General features: G+C 43.0%; 1 long non-coding RNA gene across 1 annotated transcript; it reads right to left on the bottom strand.

The window, feature by feature from the left end:
- Positions 1-3,347: 3,347 nt before the first annotated feature.
- Positions 3,348-16,133, bottom strand: LOC135573315 (uncharacterized). Its single transcript, XR_010464654.1, has 5 exons — positions 13,402-16,133; positions 13,008-13,058; positions 11,539-11,603; positions 9,187-9,300; positions 3,348-4,687 (listed from the first exon to the last, which is right to left on the bottom strand). It is a non-coding gene; the product is annotated as an uncharacterized LOC135573315 (long non-coding RNA).
- Between the last annotated feature and the right edge of the window lie 1,346 nt (positions 16,134-17,479).

Genomic DNA, 17,479 nt, shown 5'->3' on the forward strand with positions numbered 1-17,479 from the left:
CATTATGAAACCTGGTGAATAACGTCCTATTACCATCGTGACAGACTGCATACCAAGGAAGAACATTATGAAACCTGGTGAATAACGCCCTATTACCATCCTTGACAGACTGCATACCAAGGAAGAACATTATGAAACCTGGTGAATAACGCCCTATTACCATCGTGACAGACTGCATACCAAGGAAGAACATTATGAAACCTGGTGAATAACGCCCTATTACCATCGTGACAGACTGCATACCAAGGAAGAACATTATGAAACCTGGTGAATAACGTCCTATTACCATCGTGACAGACTGCATACCAAGGAAGAACATTATGAAACCTGGTGAATAACGCCCTATTACCACCGTGACAGACTGCATACCAAGGAAGAACATTATGAAACCTGGTGAATAACGTCCTATTACCATCGTGACAGACTGCATACCAAGGAAGAACATTTTGAAACCTGGTGAATAACGTCCTATTACCACAGTGACAGACTGCATACCAAGGAAGAACATTATGAAACCTGGTGAATAACGCCCTATTACCACCGTGAAACAGACTGCATACCAAGGAAGAACATTATGAAACCTGGTGAATAACGTCCTATTACCATCGTGACAGACTGCATACCAAGGAAGAACATTATGAAACCTGGTGAATAACGTCCTATTACCATCATGACAGACTGCATACCAAGGAAGAACATTATGAAACCTGGTGAATAACGTCCTATTACCATCGTGACAGACTGCATACCAAGGAAGAACATTATGAAACCTGGTGAATAACGTCCTATTACCACCGTGACAGACTGCTTACCAAGGAAGAACATTATGAAACCTGGTGAATAACGTCCTATTACCATCGTGACAGACTGCATACCAAGGAAGAACATTATGAAACCTGGTGAATAACGTCCTATTACCATCGTGACAGACTGCATACCAAGGAAGAACATTATGAAACCTGGTGAATAAACAGTCCTATTACCACCGTGACAGACTGCATACCAAGGAAGAACATTATGAAACCTGGTGAATAACGTCCTATTACCATCGTGACAGACTGCATACCAAGGAAGAACATTATGAAACCTGGTGAATAACGTCCTATTACCATCGTGACAGACTGCATACCAAGGAAGAACATTATGAAACCTGGTGAATAACAGTCCTATTACCATCGTGACAGACTGCATACCAAGGAAGAACATTATGAAACCTGGTGAATAACGCCCTATTACCACCTTGACAGACTGCATACCAAGGAAGAACATTATGAAACCTGGTGAATAACGTCCTATTACCACCGTGACAGACTGCATACCAAGGAAGAACATTATGAAACCTGGTGAATAACGTCCTATTACCACCTTGACAGACTGCATACCAAGGAAGAACATTATGAAACCTGGTGAATAACGTCCTATTACCATCGTGACAGACTGCATACCAAGGAAGAACATTATGAAACCTGGTGAATAACGTCCTATTACCATCGTGACAGACTGCATACCAAGGAAGAACATTATGAAACCTGGTGAATAACGTCCTATTACCATCGTGACAGACTGCATACCAAGGAAGAACATTATGAAACCTGGTGAATCGTGACAGACTGCATACCAAGAAAGAACATTATGAAACCTGGTGAATAACGTCCTATTACCACCTTGACAGACTGCATACCAAGGAAGAACATTATGAAACCTGGTGAATAACGTCCTATTACCATCGTGACAGACTGCATACCAAGGAAGAACATTATGAAACCTGGTGAATAACGTCCTATTACCACCTTGACAGACTGCATACCAAGGAAGAACATTGTGAAACCTGGTGAATAACGTCCTATTACCATCGTGACAGACTGCATACCAAGGAAGAACATTGTGAAACCTGGTGAATAACGTCCTATTACCATCGTGACAGACTGCATACCAAGGAAGAACATTATGAAACCTGGTGAATAACGTCCTATTACCATCGTGACAGACTGCATACCAAGGAAGAACATTATGAAACCTGGTGAATAACGTCCTATTACCATCGTGACAGACTGCATACCAAGGAAGAACATTATGAAACCTGGTGAATAACGTCCTATTACCACCTTGACAGACTGCATACCAAGGAAGAACATTATGAAACCTGGTGAATAACGTCCTATTACCACCTTGACAGACTGCATACCAAGGAAGAACATTGTGAAACCTGGTGAATAACGTCCTATTACCATCGTGACAGACTGCATACCAAGGAAGAACATTGTGAAACCTGGTGAATAACGTCCTATTACCATCGTGACAGACTGCATACCAAGGAAGAACATTATGAAACCTGGTGAATAACGTCCTATTACCATCGTGACAGACTGCATACCAAGGAAGAACATTATGAAACCTGGTGAATAACATCAGTCCTATTACCACCGTGACAGACTGCATACCAAGGAAGAACATTATGAAACCTGGTGAATAACGTCCTATTACCTCCGTGACAGACTGCATACCAAGGAAGAACATTATGAAACCTGGTGAATAACATCAGTCCTATTACCACCGTGACAGACTGCATACCAAGGAAGAACATTATGAAACCTGGTGAATAACGTCCTATTACCACCGTGAGACTGCATACCAAGGAAGAACATTATGAAACCTAGTGAATAACGTCCTATTACCATCGTGACAGACTGCTTACCAAGGAAGAACATTATGAAACCTGGTGAATAACGTCCTATTACCATCGTGACAGACTGCATACCAAGGAAGAACATTATGAAACCTGGTGAATAACGTCCTATTACCATCGTGACAGACTGCATACCAAGGAAGAACATTATGAAACCTGGTGAATAACATCAGTCCTATTACCATCGTGACAGACTGCATACCAAGGAAGAACATTATGAAACCTGGTGAATAACGTCCTATTACCACCTTGACAGACTGCATACCAAGGAAGAACATTATGAAACCTGGTGAATAACGTCCTATTACCATCGTGACAGACTGCATACCAAGGAAGAACATTATGAAACCTGGTGAATAACGTCCTATTACCACCTTGACAGACTGCATACCAAGGAAGAACATTATGAAACCTGGTGAATAACGTCCTATTACCATCGTGACAGACTGCATACCAAGGAAGAACATTATGAAACCTGGTGAATAACGTCCTATTACCATCGTGACAGACTGCATACCAAGGAAGAACATTGTGACGCCGGTGTATGTTTGGATTAACATAATTCCTGGAACATTGTCATGTCAACAATATTACTCAACAGGTTGAAATGAAAAGGTACTGGGTGTCGTGAGTGGGAAGTCAGGCGCAGGAAAACAGAGAGTTCAATATAGTGCTCCTTTAATGCAGGGTGAACCACGGCCACCCTACTAAACACTGGGTGCTCACAACAAAAATGCCCCAGAGACGGGGAACGAAACAGTCCAGCACACGATCATACAACCAACACGTTCCACAATAACAAACACCAGGGTTACAATAATCAATCCCGCACAAAGAAACGGACGGGCCGGCTGACTAATAAAGCCCAACTAATTACAACCAACTCAAAACAGGTGTACTCAATAAATACATAAGGAGGGGGAGGAAAGAAATCAGTGGCAGCTAGTAGGCCGGCGACGATGACCGCCGAGCGCCACCCGAACGGGAAGGGGAGCCACCTTGTGACATGCATAAACACTTTCATCAGGCTTTCACAACTCAAATGTCTTATCTCATTTAAATAAAGCATTTTCTTCATACATTACAAATGTCCTATCTCATTTAAATAAAGCATTTTCTTCATACATTACAAATGTCTTATCTCATTTAAATAAAGCATTTTCTTCATACATTACAAACCGATAGAAACCATTACAATGTGTAGCAAATAACTTATATTGCACAGACATATATCATCAGTAGGTAGCTATGGGAAACGTAGTTCTTTTCACACTGAACTACAATAGACAAGTAAACTGCATAGTGCTAGTGCATGAACTCAAAACATTCACATGGTTCATCAGTAGCTATGGGAAACGTAGTTCTTTTCACACTGATCTACAATAGAAAACGTCATTTGAATCATCTAGGCCTATTTTGAACATTAAAAGGACTTTGTAGCATAAAATCATTTTAGAAGGAAAATGTACTATACAGTAAATAGGTCACAAGACTGAGAATATTCCTCAGAAGAAGAAAGCACCATGGTGTTAAAGCTGGCCAAGTTGAAATGGCTGAGAGAAAGAAGGAGGAGCATGAGGAGAGAGGACAAAGAGAGAGTACGCTGCAAGATGCCTGGTACAGTTTATAGATGTAGTGTGAGCATATTTCCTCTGAGTGTGTATATTCTATTCATAGCTATGCCACCCTGTCTGTTCCAAAGCTCCATTGGCTGGCTTGCATTTTCCTCTTGTATATCTTGGCATTAAGGGAGGCACGTCCTGTGATTCACACTGCCAACATTGGGCAGTAGAATCTTTATTTTTTTTGTGTCGAAGCCTGGCAAACAATCCCCTCTAAAAAAAAAATAAGCTTGCATTTAAAAATATTTAAAAATGTAGTAGAAGGGCCAACATCCCAAAAAAAGCCTTTTCAAGTCAACTGGTACCAACACTCTTCATGTTGTTAGCTGAACCTCCGTCTAGATTGAGACTTCCAGGATCTCTCCATGTCCATCTCTACCTGCCATTACAAAACAGAAGAACACATGGTATTAAAGGATTGGAAGAGACACAGGTCATCACCTCAAAGGGGAAAAGCATAAAGACAATTAAATGACCCGTTGAGAGAAACAGGAAACATCCCAACAACACGTGGGTGATATGTGGTAAACAAACCAGATGCAGCCATTCATGTAACAGGAAACATCCCAACACGTGGGTGATATGTGGTAAACAAACCAGATGCAGCCATTCATGTAACAGGAAACATCCCAACAACACATGGGTGATATGTGGTAAACATAAACCAGATGCAGCCATTCATGTAACAGGAAACATCCCAACACGTGGGTGATATGTGGTAAACATAAACCAGATGCAGCCATTCAGGAAACATCCCAACAACACATGGGTGATATGTGGTAAACATAAACCAGATGCAGCCATTCATGAAACAGGAAACATCCCAACAACACATGGGTGATATGTGGTAAACAAACCAGATGCAGCCATTCATGTAACAGGAAACATCCCAACAACACATGGGTGATATGTGGTAAACATAAACCAGATGCAGCCATTCATGTAACAGGAAACATCCCAACACGTGGGTGATATGTGGTAAACATAAACCAGATGCAGCCATTCATGAAACAGGAAACATCCCAACAACACATGGGTGATATGTGGTAAACAAACCAGATGCAGCCATTCATGTAACAGGAAACATCCCAACAACACATGGGTGATATGTGGTAAACATAAACCAGATGCAGCCATTCATGTAGTCGGAGACATTAAAAAGCCTTTATGTTTCGGGCTGCATCATTGAACTGTTCTAACTCAAAACAAATGACCTACAAGTGGGGAGAACAAGTATTTGATAACCTGCAAAATCGGCAGTGTTTCCTACTTACAAAGCATGTAGAGGTCTGTAATTTGTATCATTGGTACACTTCAACTGTGAGAGAAACCAAATCAAAAATCCAGAAAATCACATTGTATGATTTTTGAGTAATTAATTAGCATTTTATTGCATGACATAAGTATTTGATCACCTACCAACCAGTAAGAATTCCAGCTCTCACAGACCTGTTAGTTTTTCTTTAAGAAGCCCTCCTGTTCTCCACTCATTACCTGTATTAAATGCACCTGTATAAATGACACCTGTCCACACACTCAATCAAACAGACTCCAACCTCTCCACAATGGCCAAGACCAGAGATCTGTGTAAGGACATCAGGCATAAAATTGTAGACCTGCACAAGGCTGGGATGGGCTACAGGACAATAGGCAAGCAGCTTGGTGAGATGGCAACAACTGTTGGCGCAGTTATTAGAAAATGGAAGAAGTTCAAGATGACGGACAATCACCCTCGGTCTGGGGCTCCATGCAAGATCTCACCTCGTGGGGCATCAATGATCAATGATCATGAGGAAGGTGAGGGATCAGCCCAGAACTACAAGGCAGGACCTGGTCAATGACCTGAAGCTGGGACCACAGTCTCAAAGAAAACCATTTGTAACACACTACACCGTCATGGATTAAAATCCTGCAGCGCACGCAAGGTCCCCCTGCTCAAGCCAGCGCATGTCCAGGCCCGTCTGAAGTTTGCCAGTGACCATCTGGATGATCCAGAGGAGGAATGGGAGAAGGTCATGTGGTCTGATGAGACAAAAATAGAGCTTTTTGGTCTAAACTCCACTCGCCGTGTTTGGAGGAAGAAGAAGGATGAGTACAACCCCAAGAACACCATCCCAACTGTGAAGCATGGAGGTGGAAACATCATTCTTTTGGGATGCTTTTCTGCAAAGGGGACAGGACGACTGCACCGTATTGAGGGGAGGATGGATGGGGCCATGTATTGCGAGATCTTGGCCAACAACCTCTTCCCTCAATAAGAGCATTGAAGATGGGTCGAGACTGTGTCTTCCAGCATGACAACGACCCAAAACACACAGCCAAGACAATTAAGGAGTGGCTCCGTAAGAAGCATCTCAAGGTCCTGGAGTGGCCTAGCCAGTCTCCAGACCTGAACCCAATAGAACATCTTTGGAGGGAGCTGAAAGTCCGTATTGCCCAGCGGCAGCCCCGAAACCTGAAGGATCTGGAGAAGGTCTGTATGGAGGAGTGGGCCAAAACCCCTGCTGCAGTGTGTGCAAAACTGGTCAAGAACTACAGGAAACGTATGATCTCTAATTGGCAAACAAAAGGTTTCTGTACCAAATATTAAGTTCTGCTTTTCTGATGTATCAAATACTTATGTCATGCAATAAAATGCAAATTAATTACTTCAAAATCATACACTGTAATTTTCTGGATTTTTGTTTTAGATTCCGCCTCTCACAGTTGAAGTGTACCTATGATAAAAAATGACAGACCTCTACATGCTTTGTAAGTGGGAAAACCTGCAAAATCGGCAGTGTATCAAATACTTGTTCTCCCCACTGTATATGATTAATTCATTTTATTTTGTTTTATATAATATCTATAAGCCAGCAAAGAATACAAGGTTAGGCCATCTTGCCTTTCTCAAAGGTGTGCCGAGACTCTTGAAGTTGCAAGCAGACTGTGACATGACATAATCTGTGTTCACGGTGTTGAAAATACGAGGACTAACCTTCAGCCCTCCTCCTCCTCCAGGTGGAGACGGTCTCATCTCTTGTGTTCACTGTGTTGAAAATACGAGGACTAACCTTCAGCCCTCCTCCTCCTCCAGGTGGAGACGGTCTCATCTCTTGTGTTCACTGTGTTGAAAATACGAGGACTAACCTTCAGCCCTCCTCCAGGTGGAGACGGTCTCATCTCTTGTGTTCACTGTGTTGAAAATACGAGGACTAACCTTCAGCCCTCCTCCAGGTGGAGACGGTCTCATCTCTTGTGTTCACTGTGTTGAAAATACGAGGACTAACCTTCAGCCCTCCTCCAGGTGGAGACGGTCTCATCTCTTGTGTTCACTGTGTTGAAAATACGAGGACTAACCTTCAGCCCTCCTCCAGGTGGAGACGGTCTCATCTCTTGTGTTCACTGTGTTGAAAATACGAGGACTAACCTTCAGCCCTCCTCCTCCTCCAGGTGGAGACGGTCTCATCTCTTGTGTTCACTGTGTTGAAAATATGAGGACTAACCTTCAGCCCTCCTCCTCCTCCAGGTGGAGACGGTCTCATCTCTTGTGTTCACTGTGTTGAAAATACGAGGACTAACCTTCAGCCCTCCTCCTCCAGGTGGAGACTGTCTCATCTCTTGTGTTCACTGTGTTGAAAATACGAGGACTAACCTTCAGCCCTCCTCCTCCTCCAGGTGGAGACGGTCTCATCTCTTGTGTTCACTGTGTTGAAAATACGAGGACTAACCTTCAGCCCTCCTCCTCCTCCAGGTGGAGACGGTCTCATCTCTTGTGTTCACTGACTAACCTTCAGTCCAGGTGAGACGGTCTCATCTCTTGTGTTCACTGTGTTGAAAATACGAGGACTAACCTTCAGCCCTCCTCCTCCAGGTGGAGACGGTCTCATCTCTTGTGTTCACTGTGTTGAAAATACGAGGACTAACCTTCAGCCCTCCTCCTCCTCCAGGTGAGACGGTCTCATCTCTTGTGTTCACTGTGTTGAAAATACGAGGACTAACCTTCAGCCCTCCTCCTCCTCCAGGTGAGACGGTCTCATCTCTTGTGTTCACTGTGTTGAAAATACGAGGACTAACCTTCAGCCCTCCTCCTCCTCCAGGTGAGACGGTCTCATCTCTTGTGTTCACTGTGTTGAAAATACGAGGACTAACCTTCAGCCCTCCTCCAGGTGAGACGGTCTCATCTCTTGTGTTCACTGTGTTGAAAATACGAGGACTAACCTTCAGCCCTCCTCCTCCTCCAGGTGGAGACGGTCTCATCTCTTGTGTTCACTGTGTTGAAAATACGAGGACTAACCTTCAGCCCTCCTCCAGGTGGAGACGGTCTCATCTCTTGTGTTCACTGTGTTGAAAATACGAGGACTAACCTTCTCCTCCTCCCCTCCTCCAGGTGGAGACGGTCTCATCTCTTGTGTTCACTGTGTTGAAAATACGAGGACTAACCTTCAGCCCTCCTCCTCCTCCAGGTGGAGACGGTCTCATCTCTTGTGTTCACTGTGTTGAAAATACGAGGACTAACCTTCAGCCCTCCTCCTCCTCCAGGTGGAGACGGTCTCATCTCTTGTGTTCACTGTGTTGAAAATACGAGGACTAACCTTCAGCCCTCCTCCTCCTCCAGGTGGAGACGGTCTCATCTCTTGTGTTCACTGTGTTGAAAATACGAGGACTAACCTTCAGCCCTCCTCCTCCTCCAGGTGGAGACGGTCTCATCTCTTGTGTTCACTGTGTTGAAAATACGAGGACTAACCTTCAGCCCTCCTCCTCCTCCAGGTGGAGACGGTCTCATCTCTTGTGTTCACTGTGTTGAAAATACGAGGACTAACCTTCAGCCCTCCTCCTCCTCCAGGTGGAGACGGTCTCATCTCTTGTGTTCACTGTGTTGAAAATACGAGGACTAACCTTCAGCCCTCCTCCTCCTCCAGGTGGAGACGGTCTCATCTCTTGTTTCTCCATCTCCTTATTCTTTTTATTTCTCTCAGCTGCTTGGGGGTTTTAGACGCCCCTGGAGGTTGTCTAAGAGGAGATGGAGAGGTCAGAATGGTCCCCACTGGCACTCTATTCCCTATATAGTGCACTACTTTAGACCAGAGCCCTATAGAACTCTATTCCCTATATAGTGCACTACTTTAGACCAGAGCCCTATAGAACCCTATTCCCTATATACAGTGCACTACTTTAGACCAGAGCCCTATAGAACCCTATTCCCTATATATAGTGCACTACTTTAGACCAGAGCCCTATAGAACCCTATTCCCTATATAGTGCACTACTTTAGACCAGGGCCCATAGACTTGTAACAGTATAGTCAACACTAACGTCTCTCATCATGTGTTCAGTTGAAACAAGTTCATCCATTATCTTCGGTTCACTTCACTTTTTGATCTTTTCAGAAATGGGTCTCTCATAATTGAGAGCTTTTACAGACAAGAGATTTACTAGAATACAGGCCTACATGTGCATGTCATTATCTGACTAGAAATATTATGTTGAACATAATTCTATTTGTACTGTTAAATGCTAGATACAGAAGCGTTGCATATCAAACTGAGCTTCCTGAGAGAGGATAGTGCTCGCCATTGGCTAGAGCAGCCAGATGTCAGACTTCCTGAGAGGATAGTGCTCACCATTGGCTAGAGCAGCCAGATGTCAGACTTCCTGAGAGAGGATAGTGCTCGCCATTGGCTAGAGCAGCCAGATGTCAGACTTCCTGAGAGAGGATAGTGCTCACCATTGGCTAGAGCAGCCAGATGTCAGACTTCCTGAGAGAGGATAGTGCTCACCATTGGCTAGAGCAGCCAGATGTCAGACTTCCTGAGAGAGGATAGTGCTCGCCATTGGCTAGAGCAGCCAGATGTCAGACTTCCTGAGAGAGGATAGTGCTCACCATTGGCTAGAGCAGCCAGATGTCAGACTTCCTGAGAGAGGATAGTGCTCACCATTGGCTAGAGCAGCCAGATGTCAGACTTCCTGAGAGAGGATAGTGCTCGCCATTGGCTAGAGCAGCCAGATGTCAGACTTCCTGAGAGAGGATAGTGCTCGCCATTGGCTAGAGCAGCCAGATGTCAGACTTCCTGAGAGAGGATAGTGCTCGCCATTGGCTAGAGCAGCCAGATGTCAGACTTCCTGAGAGAGGATAGTGCTCGCCATTGGCTAGAGCAGCCAGATGTCAGACTTCCTGAGAGAGGATAGTGCTCGCCATTGGCTAGAGCAGCCAGATGTCAGACTTCCTGAGAGAGGATAGTGCTCGCCATTGGCTAGAGCAGCCAGATGTCAGACTTCCTGAGAGAGGATAGTGCTCGCCATTGGCTAGAGCAGCCAGATGTCAGACTTCCTGAGACACATTCAGTACAGTTCATGCAGATAGAGAGCCGTTGCCAGGTCGTCACTAGTTACCACAGCCACAAAGTCATAAACACCACCTACTTCTACAATTTATCTTCTTAAAATATTATTTTAAACCTAACCATAACCACACTGCTAACCTTATCCCTTACCTTAAGTTAAGACAACAACAAAACAAAAAAACATTTTTGTTTTCATGAATTTTACAATTTAGCCAATTTTGACTTTGTGGCTGTGCTATCTAGTGGGAACCCAGTTGCCAGCTGTTTGACACATGTGTGGATTATATAAGTCTTCCCATGTGGCAAGAGGCCTGGTCTCAGATCTGTTAGAGGCATTAAGTTCCATTGTTGTGTCAGGGAAAGCATATGTTATAGCCTGGTCTCAGATCTGTTAGAGGCATTAAGCTCCAGTATATAGTGTTGTTGTGTCGGGGAAAGCATAAGTTATAGCCTGGTCTCAGATCTGTTAGAGGCATTAAGCTCCAGTATATAGTGTTGTTGTGTCAGGGAAAGCATAAGTTATAACCTGGTCTCAGATCTGTTAGAGGCATTAAGCTCCAGTATATAGTGTTGTTGTGTCAGAGAAAGCATAAGTTATAGCCTGGTCTCAGATCTGTTAGAGGCATTAAGTTCCATTGTTGTGTCAGGGAAAGCATAAGTTATAGCCTGGTCCCAGATCTGTTTGTGCCATCTTGCCAACTCCTGTGGTCAAAGGAATGACAATAACCATTGGAGCTAGCAAGACAGCACAAACAGATTGGGAACCAGGGTAAGGAACGGTTTTAAAAAGTTAAGACAGAATGACAAAGTGTGCAGCGCCAGAAGTGAGAGGTGGGTGGTGTGGGTGGTGGGAGGAAATACCAGCCGAGTCAAGACATTGAGCTGAGAACATCGTCTTCATACTCACCTCGATGCTTTATTAGGCCGACATGCTTTATGGGTTGGATACAATTGGCTTTGACTGAAGAATTTCTGTATAACAGTAAAAATACCCACCAGTCTTATGAGGAGCTACTAAACATTATGATTGAAGAGACAGTAGCCTTGCAACCAAAGGGCACAAACACCATAAATTGGATTCTAGATTGGATTTCTAGATTGGATTTCTAGATTGGATTTCTAGATTGGATTTCTAGATTGGATTTCTAGATTGGATTTCTAGATTGGATTTCTAGATTGGATTTCTTGGTTCAAGGCTCGTTATATAGGCGAACCTTTTCACACTACTGAGCCGAATCAAGCCGAGCTGCAGTGTGCTGACCTGGTTACACGGCACATCTACCGTACAGATGTAGGATCTTCATTTGAGTCAGTTTGCTACAGCCCGAACTTAATCACGCAGCAACAGGAAATGTGAATTATTATGTGGATTATAATTAAATAGATTTTTTTTTTTGTAGGAGTTGATACATTTTTCGTTAAGGGAAAAAAATCGAGTCTGAAATGTCACAGTGAAAATTACAAAACTTCAGAAGACTTTTTAAATCTCAAAATACACTGCAAGTTTTAAATGTCCTGCAGTTCTCCTGCAACAGGGTCATCACATTAAGATCCTACATCTGTAGCTGCTGGAACCGTGCTGGGAAAGGATTGGAGCCAGCACAGTAGGGTTTTTCAGTCAGTTAACACGATAGTGTAAAAAGGATATAGCTAATAAGATGCCTTCTCTCTTCTCCCAGCAGACTCCACTCTGTCTCAGTAAGCTCTTCTACGCTATACGAATAACAACACTTGGAGAGTGGCTGGCTGCTGAGATTAACTAGTAGAGTTGAGGCCATAAACCATACCGATCACTTATCACAGGCATTTTGCGGATATCGTTCATTACGATAAGTAGCCTAATACTAGAGAAATGTGTTTGAAATTAAATATGACTGATTGTTAATGGAACAATTAATGGCTACAACCATCCAACTAGTAGTAGTTTAAAATGTTTTTGTTATAAACTTTATCGTTATTGCATCAATTCAGGCAATTTATCCCAATATGGATTTTTGTCCGTACCGCCCAGCTCTACTGACTGTTCAGTGGTTGCCTACAGTATGCCACTTAGAAGACACCCATCCAAGCTAAATGACTCATGGTACAGTGGTGTACAGGATCCCTGTGGGAACTGAACCCACAACCTCACCACACCCTAATCCGACTGAGCCACACAGGACCACCATGTGTAGGCTATATAGGACTGGTTTCCTGGACACAGATTAATCCTAGTCCTGGACAAAAAAAAAGACAAGTTTAACGGTGAATCTCCATGGAAAATGCTTTTCAGTCCTGGACTTGGCTTAATCTGTGTCCGGGAAACCAGCCCTTTGCTGTACCAGTGTAAGCCTACCTTATATGGTTGTCATAAAAACTGGTCCAAAACAGTCATACCTCTTTCTGTCTCTGCTCGGCTGTCTCTGCCAGCTGACGTCTCCTTGTCTCCTGGGAAGGAAGCAGAACATGATGTTGAGTATAAGGAAAAAAAAAAAAATAACGTTAATGAAATTAATGAGAAAAAAATATATATTAAACGAGAGACCTGTAGAGCAGAGATCTGAATGGAAACGTATAAATCTGATTGTTTTGGTGTTTGTTGGTTATGCTGTTTTATGTTACATTGTTTCAATTTGGAATCCAACTATATGTACAATTTGTTTACGATGTTGACCTGAAACATGGACAATAGTGTGTGTGTGTGTATAAATATATATATAAAGTGTAACTCGCTAGTTACCGCCAGCACCCAAGCTAATAATGAATCTAGCTACTGTAACTAGTTACTTACTCGATCTGGTGTGGGGGACAAGTCGTTTCCAGATCCACCAAGGCACGGTAAACACATCCCCATATTTGAGCAAGGAAATCAAAATGTTTAGTTTCAGTGTTGAATGTTTGTTGACTAAATTACTTGACTAGATTGAGCTACTTAACGTTAGTTCGCTACATCTAGAAGAACCCAGCAGGCGAAATGGGCTAGTTAAGTTAGTTCCTCTTGTGCACATCGACAAAAAGTGTCTACCCACTCTGCTTTTGATAAATCTACGAGCTAACTAACTATAAGCACTTGATATATTTTCTCTCTCCATCTAACCACTTGTTGAAACGACTTGGAAAACGTCCACTTGAAAAAGACAGGGTGGGGGGGGAAGACTTCGCCAATGTAAACACACAATATGAGCTGTGTTCAAGAACAAATAAGAACTCAGACGGGCTTGTTATTCTTCTATGATATAACGGGGGTCCGCAAACAAACGTTAAAAGGTGTTTGCCACCACCGATTGTGCTGGAGTGTCTGGTCAATCACAACATTAGCTCCACATTTCTAAATCCTCCTACCGAACTCAGTACTTCTGAGAAAAAAGAAGAGAAAAAAAGAGCCCTACTAACTTATTTTAAAAAAACTCCCTCATCCCCCTTCCAAACCTCTCCAACCTCAATCCAACACTTCAGTCTTTCCCTCTCTTCAACATACTGTTAGGGTTGCGTCAAAATCGAATCTGGTATCAGGATAAATATGACATTGAGTCACCGATTGTATACTATGTATTTTTTATTAGCTAAGTAATAAGTGGTAAATGCAATTTTCGTATATACGGGCTCTCTGTCAAACGGAGAACTGACTTGTTCCTGACAAAGATATTATAAATATACTCTGACAGAGGTAGTTCCTGCTTCCGAGCCGGCCTGTCAGAGTAGAGACTGGGCGTGGTTTAGACTCACCCAGCCTATCGTTGACTGTTGGCGCAGAGGCTGGTCCCAGCCCCCTAAGCACTTCAACGGTCAGTCGTTGAAGCTGTGTAGAATATACAGTTATCAGGCACCTGGCTTCTGTTATCTAACAAAATACCGTTTGTTCTCGCAACACTACGTTCTGAATGTGCTCCCCCCAACTCATTGCACAGTTCCTGTCTTCGTGTCATTCTGTATTTTTCCATCATGAGAAAGGCCCATGGCCCTGAAACTGTTAACAATGTCTCAAGTCAGCCATGTTGCATAACACATACATCCACACAACAGCAGATAATATTCAATCACATATGATATGGTAACGGGCTATAGTGCATAACACAGAACCTCACAGTAGACACCTTCAGCTCTACAGGGCCTAGCGAGGAGTACTGTATCGACACCTTCAGCTCTACAGGGCCTAGCGAGGAGTACTGTATCGACACCTTCAGCTCTACAGGGCCTAGTGAGGAGTACAGTATCGACGACTTCAGCTCTACAGGGCCTAGAGAGGAGGGTAATAGTGAAGGAGGTGAATGTTGTTTAGGTTGGTCCTGTACTATTTTTGTGTTTTTGATTGATTCGCTGTAGGTGTCGTTGAGTGTCGATCAGCCAAACCCCTTGCCCCCAAAACATACCTCAACACTCCAGGGTCATACATCTGTACAGGGACTGTAAATGCTCTTATTGTATGTAATTGAAACAAACGTGAAGTCCTTAACCAAGCGAGATAGTTACAGAGAACTTGTTTACAATGGTGGTCTGGCAAGAGGCAATACATCTGTCCTTATTCTTGTGATGTGTTTCCCAGAGAAGGACCAGTCCACCCTTTTCTGCAGTGGTTGGGGGTGTGGTTGTCATGTTGATGATACTGGCCTGTTGTAGAAGGTACGTCAGAGCTGATGACCGGTGGTTGGGGGTGTGGTTGTCATGTTGATGATACTGGCCTGTTGTACAAGGTTCGTCAGAGCTGATGAACGGTGGTTGGGGGTGTGGTTGTCATGTTGATGATACTGGCCTGTTGTAGAAGGTTCGTCAGAGCTGATGAACGGTGGTTGCTGCAAGATGGACCGATATTATTTCACTACACTAAAATGTGACATACATTATATCTTGAAAATATCAATGTAACCTTACATTTTTTTTAGTGTTATAGTGTTTGAAGTGCTTAAAACTCTGAGCAATAATCCATTAGCATCCGGAAAGCATGTTCCTGGAACAGCTTTTCTGACTCCGACTGCAATTCTCAAACTATGGCCCCGTTCCAGGCCGACTATATTGCAGTCGTGCTTGTTTGCGAGGTCAGACGTCTATAGCTACAGAATTCACACCCCTGGACTTTTTTTTTTTCTCTCCACATTTTGTTGTCACAGCCTGAATTGAAAATGGATTCAATTGGAGATTTTGGGTCACTGACCTACATACAATACCACATAATGTCAAAGTGGAATTATGTTTTTACAAATGTTTGACAAATTAATAAGAAAATGTCATATTGTGTACAGAGGGGTATGAATACTTTATGAAGGCACTGTATGTATATTGCTCATATATATATACACACACACACCAGTCAAAAGTTTGGACACACCAACTCATTCCAGGGTTTTACTAATAGATATATATATATATATATATATATATGACGGAGCTAGCTGATAAGTTGAACACCTGTCCAAGTGTGGTATGATCAGCCAGGCAATGTGAGTCTGGAACATCTACAATGTAGTGAGTCTGGAACATCTACAATGTAGTGAGTCTGGAACATCTACAATGTAGTGAGTCTGGAACATCTACAATGTAGTGAGTCTGGAACATCTACAATGTAGTGAGTCTGGAACATCTACAATGTAGTGAGTCTAAAATGGAACATCTACAATGTAGTGAGTCTGGAACATCTACAATGTAGTGAGTCTGGAACATCTACAATGTAGTGAGTCTGGAACATCTACAATGTAGTGAGTCTGGAACATCTACAATGTAGTGAGTCTGGAACATCTACAATGTAGTGAGTCTGGAACATCTACAATGTAGTGAGTCTGGAACATCTACAATGTAGTGAGTCTGGAACATCTACAATGTGAGTCTGGAACATCTACAATGTGAGTCTGGAACATCTACAATGTGAGTCTGGAACATCTACAATGTAGTGAGTCTGGAACATCTACAATGTAGTGAGTCTGGAACATCTACAATGTAGTGAGTCTGGAACATCTACAATGTAGTGAGTCTGGAACATCTACAATGAACATCTACAATGTGTGAGTCTGGAACATCTACAATGTAGTGAGTCTGGAACATCTACAATGTAGTGAGTCTGGAACATCTACAATGTAGTGAGTCTGGAACATCTACAATGTAGTGAGTCTGGAACATCTACAATGTAGTGAGTCTGGAACATCTACAATGTAGTGAGTCTGGAACATCTACAATGTGGTGAGTCTGGAACATCTACAATGTAGTGAGTCTGGAACATCTACAATGTAGTGAGTCTGGAACATCTACAATGTAGTGAGTCTGGAACATCTACAATGTAGTGAGTCTGGAACATCTACAATGTAGTGAGTCTGGAACATCTACAATGTAGTGAGTCTGGAACATCTACAATGTAGTGAGTCTGGAACATCTACAATGTAGTGAGTCTGGAACATCTACAATGTAGTGAGTCTGAACATCTACAATGTAGTGAGTCTGGAACAACATCTACAATGTAGTGAGTCTGGAACATCTACAATGTAGTGAGTCTGGAACATCTACAATGTAGTGAGTCTGGAACATCTACAATGTAGTGAGTCTGGAACATCTACAATGTAGTGAGTCTGGAACATCTACAATGTAGTGAGTCTGGAACATCTACAATGTAGTGAGTCTGGAACATCTACAATGTAGTGAGTCTGGAACATCTACAATGTAGTGAGTCTGGAACATCTACAATGTAGTGAGTCTGGAACATCTACAATGTAGTGAGTCTGGAACATCTACAATGTAGTGAGTCTGGAACATCTACAATGTAGTGAGTCTGGAACATCTACAATGTAGTGAGTCTGGAACATCTACAATGTAGTGAGTCTGGAACATCTACAATGTAGTGAGTCTGGAACATCTACAATGTAGTGAGTCTGGAACATCTACAATGT

Source organism: Oncorhynchus nerka, linkage group LG9a, assembly GCF_034236695.1.
Source record: "Oncorhynchus nerka isolate Pitt River linkage group LG9a, Oner_Uvic_2.0, whole genome shotgun sequence".
NCBI lineage: Eukaryota > Metazoa > Chordata > Actinopteri > Salmoniformes > Salmonidae > Oncorhynchus > Oncorhynchus nerka.